The sequence below is a fragment of the Dasypus novemcinctus genome, chromosome 26 (genome assembly GCF_030445035.2).
Source record: "Dasypus novemcinctus isolate mDasNov1 chromosome 26, mDasNov1.1.hap2, whole genome shotgun sequence".
In the NCBI taxonomy this organism is placed as follows: domain Eukaryota; kingdom Metazoa; phylum Chordata; class Mammalia; order Cingulata; family Dasypodidae; genus Dasypus; species Dasypus novemcinctus.
This window is the reverse complement of record NC_080698.1, coordinates 25,411,345-25,425,245: the sequence shown is the minus strand read 5'-3', so window position 1 is coordinate 25,425,245 and position 13,901 is coordinate 25,411,345. Positions and strand designations below refer to the sequence as shown.

Here is a 13,901-nt window from a genome sequence, read left to right as displayed (position 1 = left end):
ATGAATATTTACTCCCTATTTCTTTTTTGAGAATAAAGCTGCTTTGCTTAGTTTTAATTTTTGAAAAGTCCATTGTGTTTAAAAACCCATGTTTAAAAATTTTTTTTTAATTATTTTTAAAAACTCAATCAATAGTATAACAATTAGGCAGCTACAAATAATTATTTTCCTTTCCGGGGGGGGGGGGGGGCGCTCAGAAAATAGTTTCCTTGTTCAGTCTTTTGAAATAAAAACTGTGGGTCAGGTTGAGTTTTCTAGGCAAGTGCTCTTCAGTGCCTTTGGGAAGGAGGAGGTTGGAAATACCGCTTATTCTACACATTAGCTCTTCCCATTCCTTCCACATTTGGATGGGCTCACAAGGTTCCAAAAGGGAGCCTGGGTTTTAGCTGGAGACCCTCAGGACCCTCCATCCTGTCCACTTCCTGCACCCCAGGAAGGAATACAGTGATCTGTTCATTTACAGACTTTAGTGTGAAATGCCTACGTGCAGACTGCGCACTCACCAAACGAGCCTGGTGGCCATGTCGATACAGCAATGGGCTGGCTGTGTGCAGAGGGGGCTCTCTGCACCCACCTGGGCCCCAGCTGGCACCTGCAACTGGGGCGAGCTGAGGGTTCTCACACTGGCTCTGTGGCCGGGCAAGGCAACAGCAGATCTTAGAAAGGAGTGGGATCTGGGAGGGGCTTATCACCACCTTCTGTTGGAGAAGGAAGGTTGCCACCTCCATTTTCTCCACCTCCTACGACTTTAGACTTTATGGCCCCAACTCGGTCCTCAAAAGACTCATGGCTGGCACACTTCCTGAGTGGCGGATGGGGTAGCTGCTCATATCTCTGAGTTTCCTACTTATTGCAGAGCCCACAGCAGACAGGGCGACCCAAGTCTTCTGTCCCGCCTGCGAGGGAGTTTCCTGAGTCTTCCCGCAGGTGGTAGAAACCAGCACATCGTGCCAGCTCCAGGTCAGGTCCTGCTTCAGCCCCTCCAAGGCAGAGAGGCCCAGCTTCCTTTTCACTTCCCCACAGTGCCTCTCCCTGGCAGCCAGGATTTGGCGCAGAGTGACAATTTCCTCTTCCACCTTGGCAAGCTCAGCCCTGAGCTCCTGCTCCTCAGCCTCCGTGAGACCCTCAACAGCAGGAGTCCAGGCAGCCACGCCTGTGTCAACAGGACATCTGTCGTGGAGTCAGACAGCAAACCCTTGTTAAGAGAAGTGACCTGGGGCGGTCCATGTCCAGGTGGCGGCTGGGCAGCAGGTGGCAATGGGACCTATGTCACAGGCGCAATCGGAGCGGAGCGGGCCACCACGACTCCCGTTTTCTTTTGAGAATTTTGTTCTTTCAACTCTGTTAGGTTTATGATCCATTTCGAGTTAATTTTTCCATATGGTGAAGGGAAGAGTCTAATTTCCTTCTCTTGCATATGAATGTACAGTTGTCCCAGAACCATTTGTTAAAAACACTATTCTTTCCCCCAATGGATGATCTTTACACCCTTGTTGATAATAGATTTACTGTAGATACATGGATTTATTTCTGTACCTCCATATCTATTCCATAGAACCTTATATCTATCCTTAATGTCAGTCTTAATTACTGTTACTTTGTAGTAAATTTTGAAATGACTCCTCCAACGTCATTCTTCTTTTTGAAAATTGGTTTGTCAATTTGGGTCCTTTGCATTTCCATATGAATTTTAGGATGGAATTGTCAATTTTGGCAAAAAAATACATCAGTATTTTGATAGGAATTGCATTGAATCTGTAGGTTAATGTGAAGATTATTGCTGTCTTGCAATATTGAGTCTTCCATTTCAGCTGTCCATTGCCAGTGTGTAAAAATGCAATGGGGGAAGCAGAACTGGCTCAAGCAATTGGGCTCCAGTCTACCATATAGAAGGTCCAGGGTTTGATGCCCAGGGCATCCTGGTGAGGGCAAGCAGGCCCATGTGGCGAGCTGGCTTGTGTGGAGTGCTGACCTGCACAGAGTACTGCCCCACACAGGAGTGCTGGCCTACATGGAGAACTGGCGCAGCAAGATGATACAACAAAAAGAGACACAATGGAAAGATAATAAGAGATGCAGCAGATCCGGCAGCTGAGGTGGTGTAAGAGAATGATCACCTCTCTTCCACTCTGGAAGGTCCCAGGATCAGTTCCCAGAGCCATCTAATGAGAATACGAGCAGACACAGAAGAACACACAGCAAATGGACAGAGAGAGCAGACAATGGGGTGGGGGGTGGGGGTGGGGTGTTAAATAAATAAATCTTTTTTAAAAATGCAGTGGATTTTGTATATTGATCTCAAATTCTGAAATCTTGCTGATATGGTTTATTCTATTCATTTATAGTGGATTCCTTACGACATTCTATATATAAAATCTTATCATCAGCATATAAAAATAGTTTTTCTAGTGTGGATGCCTTTTATTTCTTTGTCTTTCTTCATTGCCTTGGTTAGAACTCCAATACAAGTGTTGACTAGAAGTGATGAGTATAGTCAGCCTTGTTTGTTCTTGATTTTTAGGAGGAAACTTCTCCGTCTTTCATCTTTAAGTATGTTATTAACTGTGGCTTTTATGTAGATGCCCTTTTTCATGTTGAGGAAGTTCCCTGCTATTCCTAGTTAGTTGAATGTTTTTATAATGAAAGGATATTAGATTTTGTCAAATGCTTTTTCTGTATCTATTTAGATGATCATGTGAATTTTGTCCTTTTGCTAGTAATAGTGATATATTACATTGATTCATTTTCAGTGTAATTTCTGGAATAAATTGCACTTGGTTGTGGTGTCTACTTCCTTTATATATTGCTGGATTTAGTTGCTAGTACTTTGTTGAGGACTTTGCATGTATATTCATAAGGGACATTGGTTCATAGTTTTCTTGTGATATTTTTGGTCTCGATGAGGGGTAATATTGGCCTCAGAATGAGTTGGGTAGTGTTCCCTTCCCTTCTTTATTTGTTCTTGTGTTTTTTAAAAAGATTTATTTCTCTCCCCTTCCCCCTTGTTGTCTGCTCTCTGTGTCCGTTGGCTGTGTGTTCTTTGTCCACTTGCATTATCAGGTAGCACCAGGAAACTCTCTCTCTCTCTTTTTTTTTAAATCAAAATAGCCTCTTGTATAAAAATATGGAATACTTCATGAATTTGTGTGTCATCCTTGCACAGAGGCCATGCTAATCTTTTCTGTATCGTTGCAATTTTAGTATATGTGCTGCCAAAACAAGCACTGTATCTCTTTTTTGTTGCATCATCTTGATGCATCAGCTCTCCGTGTGTGTGGTGCCGTTCCTGGGTGGGCTGTGCTTTTTTTTTTTCCTGGGGTGGCTCTCCTTGCAGGGCACACTTCTTGTGCAGGGGGCATCCCAACGCGGGGTGTCCCTCCTTGGCATAGCACTCCTTGCGTGAAGCAGCACTGTGCATGGGCCAGCTTACCACATGGGTCAGGAGGCCCTGGGTATCAAACCCTGGACCCTCCATATGGATGCTCTATCAGTTGAGCCACATCCACTTCCCCGTATTAGTTTTTAAATGACTGATAATAATTCTCTAAATATTTAGCAGAATTCAAAAATGAAGCCATCAGAATCTAGACTTTTAAAGTTCCTAATTAAATCTCTTGTTATAGGTCTATTTTGATTGTCTAATTCTTTTTGAGTCCGTTTCAGTATTTTATGTCTTCCTAGGGATTTGTCCATTTAATCTACGTTATCTAATTTGTTGGCATAAATTGTTCATAGTATTCTCTTATGATCCTTTCCGCTAGTGTGAAGTTGGTAGTAATGTGCCCTCTCTTTAATTTCTGAATTTAATTCTATGAGTCTCTCTCTCTCTCTCTCTCTCTGTTTTGTTGGTCACTCAAGCTCAAGTTTTGTCAATTTATTGCTCTTTTAAAAGAACTTTTCATTTTATTTTTTCTATTGTTTTTCTAGTCTGTATTTCATTTATTTCTGCTCTCATCATTTGCTCTTCCTTTTCAAGTTTCTTAAGGTAGTAAGTTTGGTGACTGATTTGAGATTTTTTTTTTAACATTGGTTATTTAGAGTTATAAATTTCCCTCTAAGTAATGATTTTGCTGCATTCTGTAAGTTTTGATATGTCATTGTTTTGTTCTCTTTTTTCTCAAAGTATTTTCTAATTTCCCTTGTGATGTTTTCATTGAACGATTATATAGGAGTGTGTTATTCAATTTCCACATATTTGTGAATTTCCCAAATTTCTTTTTGTTATTGCTACCTACTTTTATTCCATGTGGATAGAGAACATGCTTTGTATTATTCAGTCATTTAAACTTTATCAAGGCTTCTTTTATTTTCTAAGATATACTCTGTCCTGGAGAATGCTTGTTCTGCTGTTGTTGGGTGAGGTATTCTATAGGTACCTGTTATGTCTAGTTAGTTTATAGTATAGTTTATAGTATTGCTCAAGTCTTTTCTTTCCTTATTGATGATATAATTATTTGCTTTATCTGTTATTGAAAGTGGGGTATTGAAGTCTTTAGTTAATGTTGAATTGTCTAATTCTCCATTCAATTCTATCAGTTTTTTTTCTCTTCATGTGCTTTGGGACTCTGTTGCTGGGTGCTGATATGTTTGTAATTTTTATATCTCTCTTTTATCAATATAAAATGTCCTTTTTCTCTAGTAACATTTTTGTCTTAAAGTGTCTTTGATCTGATTTTAGTATAGCCTGTCTAGTTCTCTTTTAAATTTTGTTTTTATGATATATTTTTTCCTATCTTTCTACTTTCAACCTACTTTTGTCTTTGTATCTAAATTGTGTCTCTTATAGATAAAATATAGTTGGATCTAGGTTCCTCAGAAAGTTAAATATAGAATTACTGCATGACCTGGAAATTCCACATCTCAGTATATGCCCAAAGAAAATGAAAACTGGGTCTTCAACATATACTTGTACACCACGTTTGTAGCAGTGTTATTCACAATAGCTAAAAGGTGGAAACAAGCCAAGTGTCCATCAACAAATGAAAAGATAAACACAATGTAGTATATCCATGCAGTGGGATAAGCCATAAGAAAGAATGATGTTCTGAGGCATGCTGCGACATAGAAGAAACTTGAATATCTTAACTTAAAACACTCTAGTTTAGATTAATATGAACTTAATTTCAGTAGTATACAGAAACTATGCTCCACTGGAACTCTGTTCCCTCCTCCCTCATTTGTGCTATTATTATAATACCAATTACACCTTTATGTATGTAAGTCCATCAAAAAATTTTGTAATTGTTGCTTCATGCCATTATCTTTTAAATCAGATAGAAGAAAAGTATTATGAACAAAAATGCATTTAAATAGCTTTTATATTTACCTGTGCAGTTATTTTTTGCTGATATACTCTATTTCTTCATGTGGATTGAAGTTACAGTCTATTATCTGTTCATTTCACCCTGAAGTAATCCCTTTGGTATTTCTTACAAGGCGGGTCTCAATTTTTGCTTTCCTGGAACTGTCTTAATTTTTCTGTTGTTTTTTCTTTTTTAAGATTTATTTTTTATTTATTTCTCTCCCCATCCCCCCCGCCCCCAGTTGTCTGTTCTCTGTGTCCATTTGCTCTGTGTTCTTCTGTGTCCACTTGTGTTCTTGTCAGTGGCACTGGGAATCTGTGTCTCTTTTTTGTTGTTGTTGCATCATCTTGCTGTGTCAGCTCTCTGTGTGTGTGGCACCACTCCTGGGCAAGCTGTGCTTTTTTTTTTGCATGGGGCGGTTCTCCTTACGGGGCTCAATCCTTGCACATGGGGCTCCCTCATGTGGGGAACGCCCCTGTATGGCACAGCACTCCTTGCGCGCTTCAGCACTACACGTGGGCCAGCTTCACCACACGAGTCAGGAGGCCCTGGGTTTGAACCTTGAACCTCCCATGTGGTAGGTGGATGCTCTATCCATTGAGCCAAATCTGCTTTCCTCTCTGTTCTTTTTTGAGAGGCATTTTGCTAGTTATAGAGTTCTTGGTTGGCTGTCTTTTTCTTTTGGCACATTGAATATGCCATTCCAGTGTTTTTTGACCTTCATGGTTTCTGATAAGAATTCAGCTGTTAATCTTATTGGGGAGCCCTTGTACATGATGTGTCACTTTTTGTTGCTTTCATGTTTCTCTCCTTGTCTTTAGCTTTTGATGGTTGTGTTGTGCCTATGAGTGGGTATTTTTTAAGTTTATCCTACTTAGAATTTGTTGAGTTTCTTAGACATACAGATTAATGTTCTTCATCAAATTTGGCCAAGTTTTTTGATCATTATTTCATCACATATTCTTTCTGCCCCCTTTCCTTTCTGCTCTCCTCCTGGGTTGCCCATCTTGTGTATGTTGGTATACCTGGTGATGTCCTACATGTCTCTGAGGCTTTGTTCATTTTTCTATGTTCTTTATTCTTTCTTTTTCTCAGACTGGATAATCTCAATTCATGTATCTTCAAGCTCACTGATTCTTTCTTCTGCCATCTCAAATTTGTTTTATATCCCCTCTAGTGCATAGTTTATTTTAGCTACTATGCTTTACAACCCAAGAATTACTCTCTGGTTCTTTTCTATGATTTTTATCTTTTCATTGCTATTTGATAGTCTCTGTTTGGTAGATATTGTTCTCATACTTTCTTTAGTTCTTTAGACATGGTTCCTTTAGTTCTTTTCATATTTATAATAGTTGATTTAAATTCTTTGTTTAGTAAAACCCAATGTAGGGGCTTCCTCAGTGACAGTTTATATTGACTGCTTTTTTCCCTGTGTGTGGACTTTCCTGCATCTTTGTGTATCTGAAAATTTTTTGTTGAAAACTGTACCTTTGAAATAATATGCTCTTACAATTCCAGAAATCATATTTCCTCCTCTAGGGTTAGTTGTTGTTCCTGTTGTTGTTTGTTTGCTCATTTACTTTCCTGGATAAATTCTATAGTCTGTATTCTTTGTCATGTTTGTCCTCTGAAGTCACTATTCCATATACTTAGTGTTCAGTTAACACTAAACAAAGATATTCTTAAATGCTTTAAATAAGTAAATCTTTTTTTTTTCTTTGCTAAAGAGATTTGTATGTGTGTGTGTTTTGGGGCATGCCATCTACACTCAGTCAGTTTTCAACTCTGAACTTCCTTTCATTTCTTGCTTGTGCAGAACCTCAAGGTCAGTGAGGTATGAGAGAGGGAGTGCATGCTTTCTTAGGTGTTTTGTGGGTATGAACACAGCTCTTTGCATCCCTATAACTTTTAGGTTCCTAGAGATGTCAGAACTTTTCAAGTCTCCCTGTGGTCATCTCATTCACTTCACTAGATTTTCCTTTTAAGTTTTTTTGGCCACCTCATTTTCCCCAACTGATATTGTTGCCTTAGGCGCCCTCCATGTTAATCAGTTGCTTGGACAAAAACCCCAGGACAGAGCTTTGCCCTTTGAGTCAGGTCCAATGAAAACAAATCCTGTTCAAAAAAAAAACAAAAACAAAAACCTACCAAAAACAAGTCCTGTTAATGAGGCTTTCCCAGGGAACTCCCACACTGGTCAAATTTTGAACTGGTCTCTGAAAAGGCACTTCTGGAGAGCATCAGACCTATTCTGTTCTCTCCAGTGGCTGCTAGTTTTCACGGTTTTCACATTTACCATTCTTACAAAGTTTTCTTGCCAGGTTTCTCCACTACTGCAGGGTTGGGGAAAGGAGGATGGGAATATTGCCACTTAAATGCTACAAAGCTTGCTGTTCTTACTCAGATTCAGCCTTTGTTTTCTTGAATTCATGCTCCTCTGATTGTTGCAAGCCTTTGGTTAATGTTCAGAATTAAGAAAAAGTTACTTTTGATAATTTTGTCAGTGTTATTGTTGCTTATAAGGAGGAGAGGATTTGGGGAGGTACTCTCTTCGTCATTCTGGAATTATTAATATTTCTCCAGGCAATCTGTGTTAATTTAGGAACTCAAATTTTAGTGAACTCTTAATAAGTACTCCAAAGACCTAGTTATAAATGAAAGTAGAACTCTCTAGAATTGAAAGTCTTTTGTGCAAGTGAACTCAAGAAGTAACTTAATTTTTAAATTTATTAGATCAGGACCATCAAATAGACATTTGTAGTCAGTGAATGCAGGTTATACTTTAAGAAACATTTTTCTGTGATTTATATTTTCATGACTGGATAGTGTTATTTTTTTGGGGGTTGCATCCAGATTTATTGTTGATGGACATTTAAGTTTTTTTGTAAGTTTTCCCTGCTATAAATAATAGTACAGGGCATATAATTGGACACATATATTTGTGTATGTGAGTCAATCTGTCAGATAAATCCATGAGGTAGACTTAGTAGGTCAAAGGTAGATGTGTTTAAAATTCTGATACCTAGTCTAGGATTTTTGTTATTATATCTTTAGAACTTATATTTTCTTTCTCATGCTAGTGTTGGAATGTTTTTTTTTTTGGTGTTTCATTCTATATCCTCCTTTATTTTAAAAGATCCTAGATATGCACAGGGTGTCTGAAAAGTTGGGAAACAAGATAAACTAATTTTATATAGTATATTAATTATACTGTTAATTGTTTTTCTGTACCCTCCCCACATCTTTTTTTTTTAGATGAAATCCCTCCACATTTAAAGCAGTGGAGCCAATAATCTCAACAGAGGATGGTGAATACATGATTTTCCTCGTGTTTGTACTTTTTGAACAACCTGAAGATTGACAAGTGAATATTCTATTCCAGACAATAGCCTGAATACCTAAAACCCTTCTTGGTATTTGAAAACCTAGTGTTTAAGCTGCTCCATTTGAATATTTTCCTATCTCAAGTGACTTCTAGGGTGTGACTCACCTTCCTGGATTTGTTACCCGAAGGACCCAGTAGCTTAAATTCAAGCATCCATGCTCTTAAAGCTGGGATTTCTTAAAAGTCTAGAGTGTAGTTGAAAGTAATGCAGTATAGAGAGAACCTGGGTGTTTCTAACACTTTTTAAAAAGCGTTTTTGAATTGCGATCCACAGTGTTTCATTCCAGAAAGGGAGAGAAACGGTCTCTTGTAGATATCTCCCCCCCCCCCCCCTTTACCTTAATGTTTGTCTGGCTGCCTTTTGATATTTTGTTACTTATCCTACCTTCTGGTGAGCAAAGCAGTAAAATGTGTTTAAGGCAGACCTTGAGGTATTATTTGCCTCATTAAGAGAAAACTGGTTCTTACACCAGTACCCTCTGGCGCTAGGGTTAAAGAAATAAAAGTGGCCCTTGCCTAAATCTCAGTTGTTATAGGCCAAATCTCATTACAGCAAATCCCAACACAACAGAATCTTTGTATGACAACAGGATATCCAAGTTTCAGCCAAACAATGGCCTGCTCGTTGCACCTAACAAAATCCTTCCTATGCATTAGGAGTTTTTCATAATGCAGCCGGACCTGAGGTTACATTTGGAATTGGCATTATGCTTTGGGAATGGTGAGTCTGCACACGAGTGCAAGGAGTAAATGTCTCTTTGCCTTTCCCTGAAATATGCTCTCAGTGAACCAGAGCAACCCCATAATAACATGATGAATTCCCATAAGTATACAGGGGATTAATAAAAGCTGCTCAGGCTCCTGTAACAAGTGGTGGCTGCCAATCTCTGCCCTTTGTACAGTCGCTGGCATCTAATATGCATTTGAGAAATATTTGTTTCATGAAGAAAAGACTAGAAACAACTTTACTTGTGTTTCTAGAGTCTCTGAATGGAAAACGTCCACGTTGTGAATTTTGCTTTCTACGGAGGCTAGTTTTGCATTAGTAGTGTGGAGATGTCCGGTCTTTTATGGACCTATGTGCCGAAGTTCTGCTAGCCCCTTAGCAGCCTACACTCAGCTGCTAGCTTCTGCTAGAGGTACACAGGTAATGAAGGAAATGATGCTATTATAATGAACTTGGGAGTTGGTTGTGTAGAGTCTCACCAAGGGACCATTTGCAAAGCTGCTTTCAACCCACCTCAAGAGGACATTGGGGGAAATAGATGTGGTTCAAGCAATTGAACCCCACCTACCACATTGGGGAGGGGGGAAGGTTTGGTTCCTGCTGCCTCCTAAAGAAGACAAGCAAGGCAGCAAGCTGTTGCTATGGGCTGGTGCGGTGAGCTGATGCAACAAGAGACAGAAGGAGGAAAACACAGTGAGAGACTCAACAGAGCAGGGAGCAGAGGTAGCTCAGCAATTAGGCGCCTCCCTCCCTCATGGAGGTCCTGGGTTCAGTTCCTGGTACCTCCTCAAAAAAGGAAAAACAAGCACACAACAAACAGACACAGCAAGTGCAAACAATGATGGGGTGGGGAGAAATAAAATAAATCTTTTTTTTTTTTTTAAAAAAAGGACATTGGGATGACATGGGAATCTCTAGAATGAGGAAGTACATCTCTCCGTTCATGATTTAGAGGAATTCAGCTGTGACTGCTGTTGTCACCTGTGCAGCTATCAGGAAAAATCACGCTGGTACTTCATCCACCATCCAGAAATGAAAATCATACTAATACTCATAATAATAATGATAGCAGCACATTCTTATATAGCACTTTTTATGTCCCAGGCACAATTGAAGACTTTATATACTGTTATATACTTTATAGGTAAGGATACCATGAGGTTGGTACTCTTTTCTTCACTCTGCAAACTGAGGAACAAAGAGGCTAAATGTATTGTCCGAGGTCTAACACCTGGTTAGTGTCAGTGCTGGAATTTGAATGCAGGCAGTTTAACTCCCAAATGTATATACTTAACCGCTTTCCTTTAGTCACTCTCATCTGCCAAACCTCCATATTCTAAGAAGGTATCTTCCTTCTCAGGTACTGATTGTGCAGGGATATTTTTCTTTTTATTCACTAATACATTCAATGAATATTCATTGAGTTCCCATCATGGACCAGGCACTGAACTACATTGGTGAACAAAAGTCAACAAAATCCCTCTCATGGTAATGGCCATACTGAGGTACATACAGATTGAGAGAAGGGCTAGGAAGAATGACACTTGACTCCACGATGGCCTTTAATGAAGGAACCTGCTCCAGACCAGGAAGAAGGAACACCTGAGGTCCACAGGCAGGGGGGAGGGAAGGGGCGTTCTGCACACATGGAACAACATATGCAGAGGCCAGGGGGCAGGTGGGATCCTGGCATTTTCAAGGAACTGCAGCACAGGTGGTGAGGGACACGCGGCTGCAGCGGTTGATGGGGGCAGACCATTGAGTTTCCATAGATTGTTTGAGGAAGTCTTGTCGTACAAGCAGGGAAAGCTGCTGAAGGGGCGTAAACAAGAGAGTAGAATGAATAGGTTTGGGTTTTGAAAATGTCTCTTTGGTGTCTCGGGAGGGGCACCAGAGTGGGTTCTAGGAACCCCGTGAGCAGGCTGCTCCAGTAGTCTACACAAAGGATGGAGGCAGCTTGGGCCAGGACGATGGCACAGGGGATGAGGAGGAAAGACAGATCTGAGGAATATTTGAGCAACAAAATCAATGACATTTTATCATGAATGAAATATGGGGGTCAGGAAATAAAGATGACAACAGTTGTCATGGTAACCAAACATCTCAATGAAATACCCTATCAATGGCTTAGCCTCAAACTTCATTCTGGAGCCCCTGGAGCCCTCTAAACAACAGCCACAATGTTTTCCACTCTGTAGCTGGAGAAGGACACTGCTTTTGCAGTGACCATGTATTTGTTGAGCACCTACTGAATGCCAAGCCCTGTTAGGCAGCAGGTAAACAAAGACATGGACACAACTCCTGTCTTCAGAGGGTTTTATAACAGTGGTTCTCAGCCAGGGCAATTTTTTTTTTTTAAGATTTTATTTATTTATTTATTTCTCCTCCCCTCCCCCCACCCCACTTGTCTGTTCTCTGTGTCTATTTGCTGCGTTATCTTCTTTGTCCACTTCAGCTGTTGTCAGCGGCACAGGAATCTGTGTTTCTTTTTGTTGCGTCATCTTGTTGTGTCAGTTCTCCGGTGTGTGTGGTGCCATTCCTGGGCAGGCAGCACTTTCTTTTGCGCTGGACATCTTTCCTTATGGGGTGCACTCCTTGCGCGTGGGGCTTCCCTACGCGGGGGACACCCCTGGTGGCAGGGCACTCTTTGTGCGCATCGGCCAGCTCCACACAGGTCAAGGAGGCCCGGGGTTTGAACCGTGGACCTCCCATGTGGTAGACAGAAGCCCTAACCACTGGGCCAAGTCCGCTCCCCAGCCAGGGCAATTTTGCCCCGTCCTGCACGGGACATTTAATAAAGTCTGAAGACATTTTTGGTGATGACACCTGGGGTGAAGGGGTTTTGCTACTGGCATCTGGTTGGTGGAGGCCGGGGATGCTGCTACATATTCTACAATGCATAGGAACCTTTCCCCAACAAAGAATTATTTGGCCCCAAATGTCAATAGTGCAGAGGTTGAGAAACCCTGTTTTACACTTTAGAATGGAAGATGGGCCAGTAAATAGTACGGCTTATCTGACAGTATGATCAGGTCAAGTGCAGGGTGTTGTGGGAGTTCAGAGCACCTAACACAGCTTTGTTTGGGGGTTGGGGAGACAAGGGTGGCTCTGACTTTTAGCAAATGTTGGGGAGGGCACAATAAAGCTCCTGGAGCAGTGTTTGAGTTCTCTTTCACTAAGAAGAACTCAAGGATTACTTTGTCCAAGGGTTCAAATCCATATTCAGCTTTTACTAGCTATGGGAACTTGACCCTCAACACCTCAGTTTCTTCATTTCTGCATATGATTCCCCTTCATAACACTGTAGTGAGATTAAAGGAGATAATCCTATGAAGCATTTAACATAGTATCTTACACGTTATAATCTCTTAATAGATGCCCATAATAACCTTTTTACCACAGTTGCCTGGTTTACCTTATTTTTTACTTTCTCTTCATTTTCTTGAACAAGCAGTAGATCCCCCACTACCTGACTCCAGCCTCTTCACAAAACCAGATCCTAACCCTCCATTCCTCACTTAACTTGCTCAGTGTACATAGCCTCTTTCCTGCTTGTGACTGGAGAACTGAAGAAGAAGGTAATGCAATGACTGTCTGTTTAACTGTAGTATTCAGGTATTGTGTGGGAACATCTGATGAAAACGCTGGAGTTTTTAAAATGGGGCACTCAGGCTTTGCTCACAGTTGAGCAATAAATGTGGTGCTCCCTAAAGCAAGACCGAGCACGCCTGGAGAGCATAATTGTCCAGTTATAGAACTGCTGTCCAACATACTTAGTCATCGTGTATAATTGGCTCAGAAGTTCTGCAGAATTTGAAGCATCCTGGCCTGTTAATGTGCTAACGCCAAGTGCATTCACGCAACTGTGTTTACCATAGGAGCAAAGCCAATTTTTTTTCAGCTCCTCAAAGAACTTAATGCATTTAAACCCGTTTAATTTGATTTCTTTGTAACAAAAACACAAAAACAAAAGGCATTTTGGGAAATTTCCCACTAGTCTTTGAACTGTAAAATAATCTTAAGATTAAGACATAACCATCTGACCTCAATAAGAAGAAAGTGGTGTTTGACAAATCAGGCAAATGATGTTACTGGGAATCTGCAGCTTGGTAACAGTGGGTGAGGAGCCAGCCTGGGTGTGCCTTAAAAGGTGGAGAAAGTGTTCTTTTGTCTTCTATTAATCAGAGAATGGTCCCTCTTAGTGGTGTAGCCCCTGTTCTCTAGAGCACAGGTTGGCAAACTGTGGCCCAAGGACCAAATCTGACCACTGTTTTGTTTGTTTTTTGTTTTAAAGATTTATTTATCCTCTCTCCCTCCCTCCCCCCCCTCCATTTTCTGCTCTGTATGTCCATTCACTGTGTGTTCCTCTGTATCTGCTTGTCTTCTCTTTAGGCAGCCCTGGGAACTGATTCTGGGACCTTCTGACCTGATGGGATATTCTTATAGCAGGCAGGAGGCAGTGTGGTTAAGAGCACAAGATTCAAGT

The 13,901-nt window shown here is 40.7% G+C and overlaps 1 protein-coding gene and 1 non-coding gene across 3 annotated transcripts in view; one reads left to right on the top strand and one right to left on the bottom strand.

The window, feature by feature from the left end:
* The window catches only part of PRICKLE2 (prickle planar cell polarity protein 2), a 363,728-nt gene that overhangs the window by 158,501 nt on the left and 191,326 nt on the right, over positions 1-13,901 (top strand). The gene's annotated exons all lie outside the window — the stretch shown is intronic.
* LOC111761646 (U6 spliceosomal RNA) lies at positions 3,119-3,225 on the bottom strand. The gene has a single exon (XR_002794942.1). It is a non-coding gene; the product is annotated as a U6 spliceosomal RNA (small nuclear RNA).